Here is an 8884-nt window from a genome sequence, read left to right as displayed (position 1 = left end):
CGAGGAAAGAGACACGTTAGAAGGACTACTGCCGGTAGCTGCTAACAATCTGAGAGACTCACATCTATTCATGAATGAAGCCAAGACAGAATTTACCCATGTTTACTTGGCAGACACACTGGGAAAAGATGAGAATGAACAACCACTCCGTGGCAACGAGGAATGGAGAAAGAGTAAAATCCTAGGCTCCCTCCTCTGCAGCTCATCTGACATAGCAGCACGGTGCACCATGGGCAACATAGCGTTTAAGTCCCTCTGGAAAATATGGATTCGACGATCAAAAATTCCATTAAAAAAGAAGCTGCAACTGTACAATGCCACCTGCGTGTCAATCATGCTCTACAACTGCAACAGTTGGGCAGCACCACAGACAGCAATAGACAAGCTAGATGCCTGCCACCGGAAACATCTAAGAACAATCACAAGACACCGATGGCCAAACAGTCTAATCTCAAACAAAGCACTGTACAAACTGTGCAATACAGGCCCGTTGTCAACTAAAGTGAAATGTGCCAGATGGACCATGTTCGGACACATTCTAAGAATGCCGACAGATACACCTGCACAGCAAGCCTTGATCTTCGCCCTGGTGGGATCTAATACTTACAGACCCAGAAAGGGAAGGCACTGCAGTAACCTACTAAGTCTGGTGAGGGCAGACCTCAAGGAAAGAGGACTAGGACCATTGCGGTCAGAAAGAAAACTCCAGGAGCTCAGAAGGCTCGCGATGAACAGGACAAAGTGGAGAGAACTGAAGAAAGACTGATTGATGCTGCAGGATGCAGAGCTACTGCAGCAGCAGAATACAGTGAACTACTACTACTATATTATGAAATAGTGTAAAAAAATTTACTGCTCTGACGTTTTGTAGGTGAGGCCGATAACTTTTTGAACACCCCTCGTATTGTATGTCCTTGTCACTGTTAGGAAAACAAATCGTTTGCAGATAATTTTTTGAAATTTTAATTTTATATTCTAAAGTTTGTGGGGTTAGCCGGAACGTGTTTCATTCGGTTTTACACATTTATCAGACTATGGCTGTAGAAATAGCTACCCTAGATATGATTATGCGTAAACTCAGGTGTCTGTATTTTGCAAAAAAACTCACCCTTTTCTTTTACGGTAATGCTGATGTTGTTCAGGATATCCATGTACACTCTTGTGCTAAATGTAAAGTAGAATAAGGGTAAGGGTATGTTATAAAAATAGGTGACTGTACGAATAATCATCATTGAATTTATTAGTCAAATTCGTCTCGCCAATGCTTACTAATATATTTGCCGGAATTGTTAATAGGAAATTTCAGTATTATGAAATTAACAATGCTTGAAAAAATATATATTACCTGTTAAGCAGCTGAATCTCTTGCGCGCTCACCATCTTTTTCTGCAACTCAGCTGTAGCAGTTTCGTTGCGTTTACATTCTTTTATGAACTTACATGAAATACTCCGTTTTGGTTTTGTGCATGACCATGTAGCATTCAGGATAGGTCTAGAAAAATCACACTGTGAACTCAGATTGTGACCTTTTTTTCTACTAAAGCTACATTCGGTCCATTCAGAAATGTTGACTATGGTATCAACAAAGTTACAATAAGTTACACGTCCCTCCAGAAAAGAGTCATGGATTCTCCTCAGAATATCCACTGCTTCACTTGGCTGTATTAGCTTTACAGAGACGGAAAAGTTTCCCGGCAAACGTAGGAGAAACTGAGCGACGTAAGATCCATTCTTGTAGTCCGTAACTTTCCCAGGCGTACACGACTTTACAGGATAGTCAGTGTACAATTTTGCTATCAAAAAATCTCCTCCGTGAAGTCTCTGATGAGCACTTTTGTCCCGGGCAGTTATCTTTATAGAGATATTTTCTCCAACTTGATAGGTGGGTTTAGGGTTCACAATAGACAGAGACATCTTATCAGCAGTAGTGATTTTACTAAAGTCAAAACCACCATGATTCCTTCGAAACGCAGGTATTCTAATATTTCCTACCGCCTCCGTTTGGAGAAGTTGAGATGTATATTGATACCATTTTGGGTAATATGAGCCACCATACAGAGGTACCTGTAGGAGAAAAGATAGAGTGATCAGTTTGCAATAGTTAATTAACCCTCAACAGTACACCTTACCGGACTGATTAATCTGTACACCTGGGGTCCGCGCGGACCCCAGAACAGTACATACAAAAATCATACATTTTGAACTTTTTCTATTTTTTGGTGAAGAGAAGAAGACAAGAAGAAATACCCGATTTTTAAACCCATTTCAGACTGAAGGGGCTTTTGAGGCCCAACTTTGATCTCAGATAGCGGCTAAACGGCTTATCAAATTTGGAAACCTTTCCTAAAATAATTCTGAAAAAAAACGTTCATATTAGTTCGATACTAGTAAGTTGATGTTTTTTGTGTTGCCATGGCAACGGGTTTCTAGCAGGCATTTTTTTTTGAAAATAGAAGTAATTTTGGTTTAAACATAGTTTTATATTAAATTACACTTCTTTTCCAACATTAATAACATCTTACATAATTAAATATAAGTTAAATCATTTAATATGCATAGAATATGCTAATTTGATGACGTCATTGGTGAAAATCTAATATGGCGGACTATATTATTAGCTCTGACGTCATATGACGTCATAATCACACCAAAGTTATTAAAATCTAATTCTATTTCTATTTCTAATTCTATTACTACACCATTCTCTGAAAACTTGGTAGATATACGAAGAGTGCATAAAAACAAATAAAAACGGAAATAACGTAATGTATAAGAACGCCAGTGTATCCATTATGATCGAAAGCCGGCTGGGGACCCCAAAAGAAAATCAGATATAATTTTTTTTTATAAATGATAGAAATGGAGTTTTCTGCACTGTATTGAGAGACAACTTTGTGGGTGACAATTACCTAAAATTTCAGAATAAAATCTTTAGAAACAAAAAAGATATTACAGAATATATAGTGCTGGGGTCCGCGCGGACCCCAGGTGTTCTGTTTAGGGTTAAACTTGAGATGTGCACCGATGTATTAGCAATATAGTAAAGATTACACAAAAACAATACCTCCGATTTTACGCTCCCTGCCAAATGATCAGACAACACTTTAGACAGCTTATATTTTGAAACAACACGAGTTTTTTTTTTTACTAATTTTCTTGGTCTCGTCTCCACTTGTTTAACCTTTGTTTCGTTTGGGCGATCAAACATTATCGAGCATTGCTTCGAAAAAAAAGCCAGTTTGACCATCGTATTGTCACGTACATAAATACTGAGTTAAACTGCTATTCGTTCGAAAATCCATATTTATGTGAACAAAAAATGCAAAAGAATCAAACCCACTTACCATTGTCTTATACACCACAAGAACAATTACGCAGCAGAGAAACGAGATTATCGTGAGCAATCCACTTTTCGGTCTCATTTTGAAAAACGGCGAAGTAAAAGTTGCTCTGTAACACACAACATACACACTTTACTTGATAAATTGTCTCATTATTTCCTCTAGACGTTGTTTCCGAGATCGGCAACACTTCCTGCGTGCAGGCAGAACATCGACAACAAGGACGAAACATTTCGGCTAGAATAATGCCTCAACAAGTTACTACACAACGAAAAAACTCTTTGACTGCTCAAGTCGAAACTCACTTTATTCTTTACGTACCCTGATCGATCGTATAACGTTGCGGTTCTAAGAATACCATCAAACGTAACGTTGCTGTTTGGACGTCGAGTGGACACTAACGTCGCCGTTCCAACGTACTTCATACATATTTCGTTCCATTTCGTCCCATTTCGTTCCATTTTGCACTTTCTGTACAACGTCCTACTGTATCAGGTAATTTTAACTGTTTGGTTTCCAAATAAACACCATTTTCTTTAAAACAGACATGCAAATATAGACCCTAACATTAAAAAAAACATAACATTTGCATGTTCACAACGAGAAATAATCCGGCTAGAATAAATGCATTCATGAATGAAAAGAAATTCCAAGCAACCAGTTAAACAACTAAATAAAGATACGACTAGCCACACATGTGTGATTGGCAATAAATGAGACCATAATAATCCAAAAGTTCAATTTGCTTTTGAAATACCCCCTATCGCACGCAAGTCATATTTTTCCAGCAACAATTGTGGAAAACGGACGTTGCCCGATGCGCAAGTTATCATTTTGCTGCAAACCAAAAGAAACATAAAATGTTAAAGATGCAATGTTAAAGATGGCACATAAACTTTTATGACGTCGCAAAGGTCGGTGGTCAGTCGTGGTGCAAATGTATGTTATGGAATCAAACGTAACTTACATTAATTACAATCAAATATTCGTGGATTATGGCAAGGGATCTGTTTGGACCTTTATTGGACATACTAATATTTAAAAGCAATAAGCCTCTCTCGTTTAAAACCCATTGAAAAATGTAAAAAGTATCTAACAGAGTTTCGGCAGGAGTATTTCATTTTAGGCAAATGACAAATGACAGAACTCTTTTTCATGACCTAAAAGATCCACAAACGTATCGATACTACTATGATTAAACTGCAAACCTTCCCCTGGCAAGCATTTCTCATTGCCTACACTCTCTTTTTGGGGTTCGCTTTTGTTGTTTTTCTTTTGTTTTTGTTAGGCCATACCGATTTTGGTTCTCCAAATTTTGAAGAAAATCTTCAAGTAGCCGAGTGTTTTGAGCCAAATTCATTCTTTGAATACATACACGATGCCGTTAAACATCCCCCCCCCTTTGCTGACGGGTCTTGTTGGCTCCAGAGGGGTTTGATGTCGTCAGGCGGGTGCCAGCAGTCATCGGGCGTTTCAACATTATCCCGCTACACTCTCTTCCTGGCTGTTCAGCAGTGGTGGCCAGTCACTGCTCATCTCGCCCCTCTGATCTCCAGTTCTGCTCGTCTGTCTTGAGCCACAACCAACATGAAGCCTTCTCTGCTAGTTTTCGTATTGCTTCCTTCCTCTCTCTTCCTGTCATGCCCAGAACTTTCCTGCTGATGCAGTGGGAAACCCTCTACATCCAGTCTCGACTGGCAAAAGCAAAGTATTCCACCCCTTCTCCTTGCAGTTTTCCATCAGGTTTTGATATTTGCTCATTTTCCTTACATGAGTCTGCTCACATCCCTCTTCTCAAGGCACTGTGTCAGTTCAACCATCACTATATTTCCGTCCAACCACAGGACAATGTCTGGCCTTAAGGTTGTGTGCATAACTCTTTTTCATATAATATATTATATAATCCTCCATGTTGCACGATTCTTATCAGCCTAAACCAGTAATAATACAAGGCTAAAAAATGACACTGAATACATATGCATGTACTAGTATTTAAAATCGAAATATGACTTGCGAGGGAAAATTTTCCGTGATTCGTATATCCGAACTATATATGAAGGTGTCATGTTTTTCCATGACCATGATTGTGAAAATTTTGCAAACATTAGTGCGATTGTAAATGTGCAGCTGTAGCCCTTATTTGCAGCAATGTACATCAATTTCTCAGCACGATCTTCCTTGGCACATACCAATACTGTCAAAAAATCAGGGTTGTATAAACAGAACAATACCCAATTCTATGCATCCACAACCTCAGCAATTAAAATATCGTTAATTTGCTGGCAAACCTAACGTAACAATTTCGCTCCAAACTTCAAGATCCATACTGGGTTTGTATGTTTAATTTTAAGATAATAATTTCGTTTATTTCGACACCCTTTAGTCAATGACTAATCTTCCAGGGTTCAAATCATATAAACATATGAACATGCTGACAACAGAATTAAAAGAGAATGAACAAACATTATCATCACAAATTATATACAGGTTAAACAAAACGATCAAGACTTAATTTTAATATATACAACTTAACTTATGTACAACTGGTGGATGTCATTTTTGAATTGATATGGACTTGTCAGTGTATTGCTGTTTGTTTTTGGTTTAGGTAGTTTGAAACTGCACGTATAGTTGATTGGCAAATCTAGTTGAATAATTGCGGGTAGAATGGACGGGAACAATGGGGCTGTAGATGTTTTGGGTGCGTGTATGTGTGTAGTAGTATTTGTGTGTGGTGGACAAGTTGGGTGAGATGGACAGAAAGAGTGATAATACAAAAAATACTTTACATTTCTTTGGTGAACAAGCTTGGTCACCATAATGAGATATCGTAGCAATTATGCAATGTTTTCACAATTTCTAACTTAAAGCCTGGTAAGTCGAATTATCATATTTAAACCTATGGAGCCTCATTAGGCTATAATTCAGTCATAATTCTAACCAGCACGATAATCGTGTCCCCAACTAGAGAAATATCGTGTTTTAGGTAAATACTAGTTACTCTTTGTTTTTGCATGGCCTAGGACACATGATGCACTGATTTGAAACATTTCGGGATTTTTACCATTTTCGCCTTAGCGAAAATGGCAATGATACCAGAACAAACATTCCATCCATGCAACAAGGCAACAACGGGCCAGTGCAGGCCATGCAATACCTGTTTACTTCTTTCCGGTTTGTGGGATATGCAATAGACTTGCTGCCATTTTGTGGGATATGCAATAGACTTGCTGCCATTTTGCTGCCATTTAAAATCCATGTTCTTTACAAAAAGAAACTTTATGTAGTAACAGTCTCATCTAGTGACATACCATTGATCGAAGTATGGTTACATAAGTTTTTCGGCGCTAATTTTTTGATCGTACTACAAATCTAAAGATGATTGCAAAAATCATGTTAATGTTTGGTAGTTTGGTAACACTGCAGGCCATGAAATACCTCTTTACAAAAAGAAACTTTATGTAGTAACAGTCTCATCTAGTGACATACCATTGATCGAAGTATAAACGTCAATACGTTTGATACTTACTCTTTTTAAAGACGGTCAGATTTTAGGGTTAGGGTGTACATATACTCATTAAACCCCTATATTTGTTCTTAATTTGGCTTGAATTTCTATCTCTTAAGTTAGTCAGATTTTCAACTCAAGTTGCAGGACAAGGCTACAAAGTGCATTTCAGAAGGGTAAAATGCAATTGCTTCTCCTTACGGATTTTGTATTTCCCAACAAGTACAGTATATTTAAATTCCTGATGAAAAGTAACAAACATTTACCCATACACTAGTATTGAAATAAAGAGCACATTTTATCTTAAACATATTGTTTTTTCATTTCACAACTCACAAAAACACCACTGTAAACTATAAGTTTACAGAATATTACTACAAAACTAGAGTTCGGAGGTCTCATGCCTTCGACAGTGTGATATTGTTTTGGTGGGTGTTGTGTGTGTGTATAGTGTAGGTTTTTTTGAAGATGATAGTTATAGTGGCCAGAGAGTCTTTTTGTGAACGAAGCAACAGACTATTTCCCAAGCCTGTACCATGTCTTTCTACGGAACTACGGATCGTAGAATTCGGCAAAAAGGAGAGGAGAATAGGCCTGGGGAGTCTGGCCGCGAAAAGTTGTTTTCTTCCCTCCGATACGCGGTGATCCAAACTTCAAAACGGCAAAAGCTCCTTCAACTAAATTCTTCTTCTATGCAGCCAGTGTTGTTGAAGCGTGCGATGTCCAATACATTGAAAACAATTGCACTACAAAATCACACAAACTGGCCAATTGTTGTGATGGTATGTGGTATGTAAGATAAATGGGTTCCTTCCGGTGAGTTGCATCTCTCTAGCGGGCTAACTGACCCTTTAGCGGCAAACTATTCCCTTTTTTTGGCCGTTTTCTACTATTTTTCCAGCGATCCATGGTGCCTGGTAGAAAGTTAATCTTCCCCCACAAGGAGACACTCATTGTGCCTTACTTGTTAGAGGGACCGTCGTATCAAACTTTTAGCAGGAAACAGCCCGACTTTCTATACCAGCCCGGATGGTGGTATAGATTAGCCCAGGTCCTCCGGGGACGTCCCCAGAGGTACGACTGGCAGGGCTGAGGTGACAGCCTCGGGTGACCTACCTAACCGTCCCAGTCTATCCTGTCAATGCAATTTATCCAGGATAGAATTCAAATAAAATATGTATCCTAGTTGCAATTTAACAATCTTCAATTTTTGAGCTGGTAGTTATTTACTGGTTATTTCTCAGGTTGGCGACGCAGTTTGGCTATGTTAGTTTTCTTGTGGGGGCCCACCGGACCATAATATGGTCGTGAAAATCTATCCTTTCAAGGCAGAGCTTCTCTATTCCCTCTCCACACGACCCATTATGAAGAAGATTACAGGCATCAAACTCAAAGTCATTCATAGAATACCGCCGTGCTCCTCGCTAAAGCAACAAAGCTTAATAAAGATTAGATACTGTTCAATGCGTTCAGACCACCTTATTGTAGTGACCTGGCCATTGTGTACAGTATACCAACAATGTTCTCGATTAAAACAAAGTTTGTGACCTTATATCGGGTTTAAATCTTCAACTTCTGTTGCATAATACGATACGATATGCACAAATGTACTACACAAGACTGCACAAATGTACATGCTAATGTTGTAGGGAATACAGGAAACCTATTCACATTATGCATATTCCAGATTTGCCTGGGTGCCAAACCCATAGCACACTGGACACAAAGTAGACTCAGTGAGCACTGAGATACTTTGTGTCCAGTGTGCTATGGGTCTGGCAACCAGGCTAATTCCAGATGTTCACACTGGGGGCCACTGGACCTGACAAATAAAGCACGCTCTGCTGGGGCACTGGGCCACTAATGTTTTTTCAACAAACAATTTCAAAGAAAACGTTTTTTCAACTAAAACCAATGTTGACAGCTTCCTGTCTGTAACTTGTTGTTTTAACCTAGATATGAATAGGTTTCCTGTATTCCCTACAACATTAGCACATACATTTGTGCAGTCTTGTGTCAGGGTTCACAAATTTTA

Source organism: Branchiostoma belcheri, unplaced genomic scaffold (assembly GCF_001625305.1).
Source record: "Branchiostoma belcheri isolate BF01 breed outbred unplaced genomic scaffold, Haploidv18h27 scaffold233, whole genome shotgun sequence".
Lineage (NCBI taxonomy): Eukaryota > Metazoa > Chordata > Leptocardii > Amphioxiformes > Branchiostomatidae > Branchiostoma > Branchiostoma belcheri.
This window is presented reverse-complemented; position numbering follows the sequence as displayed.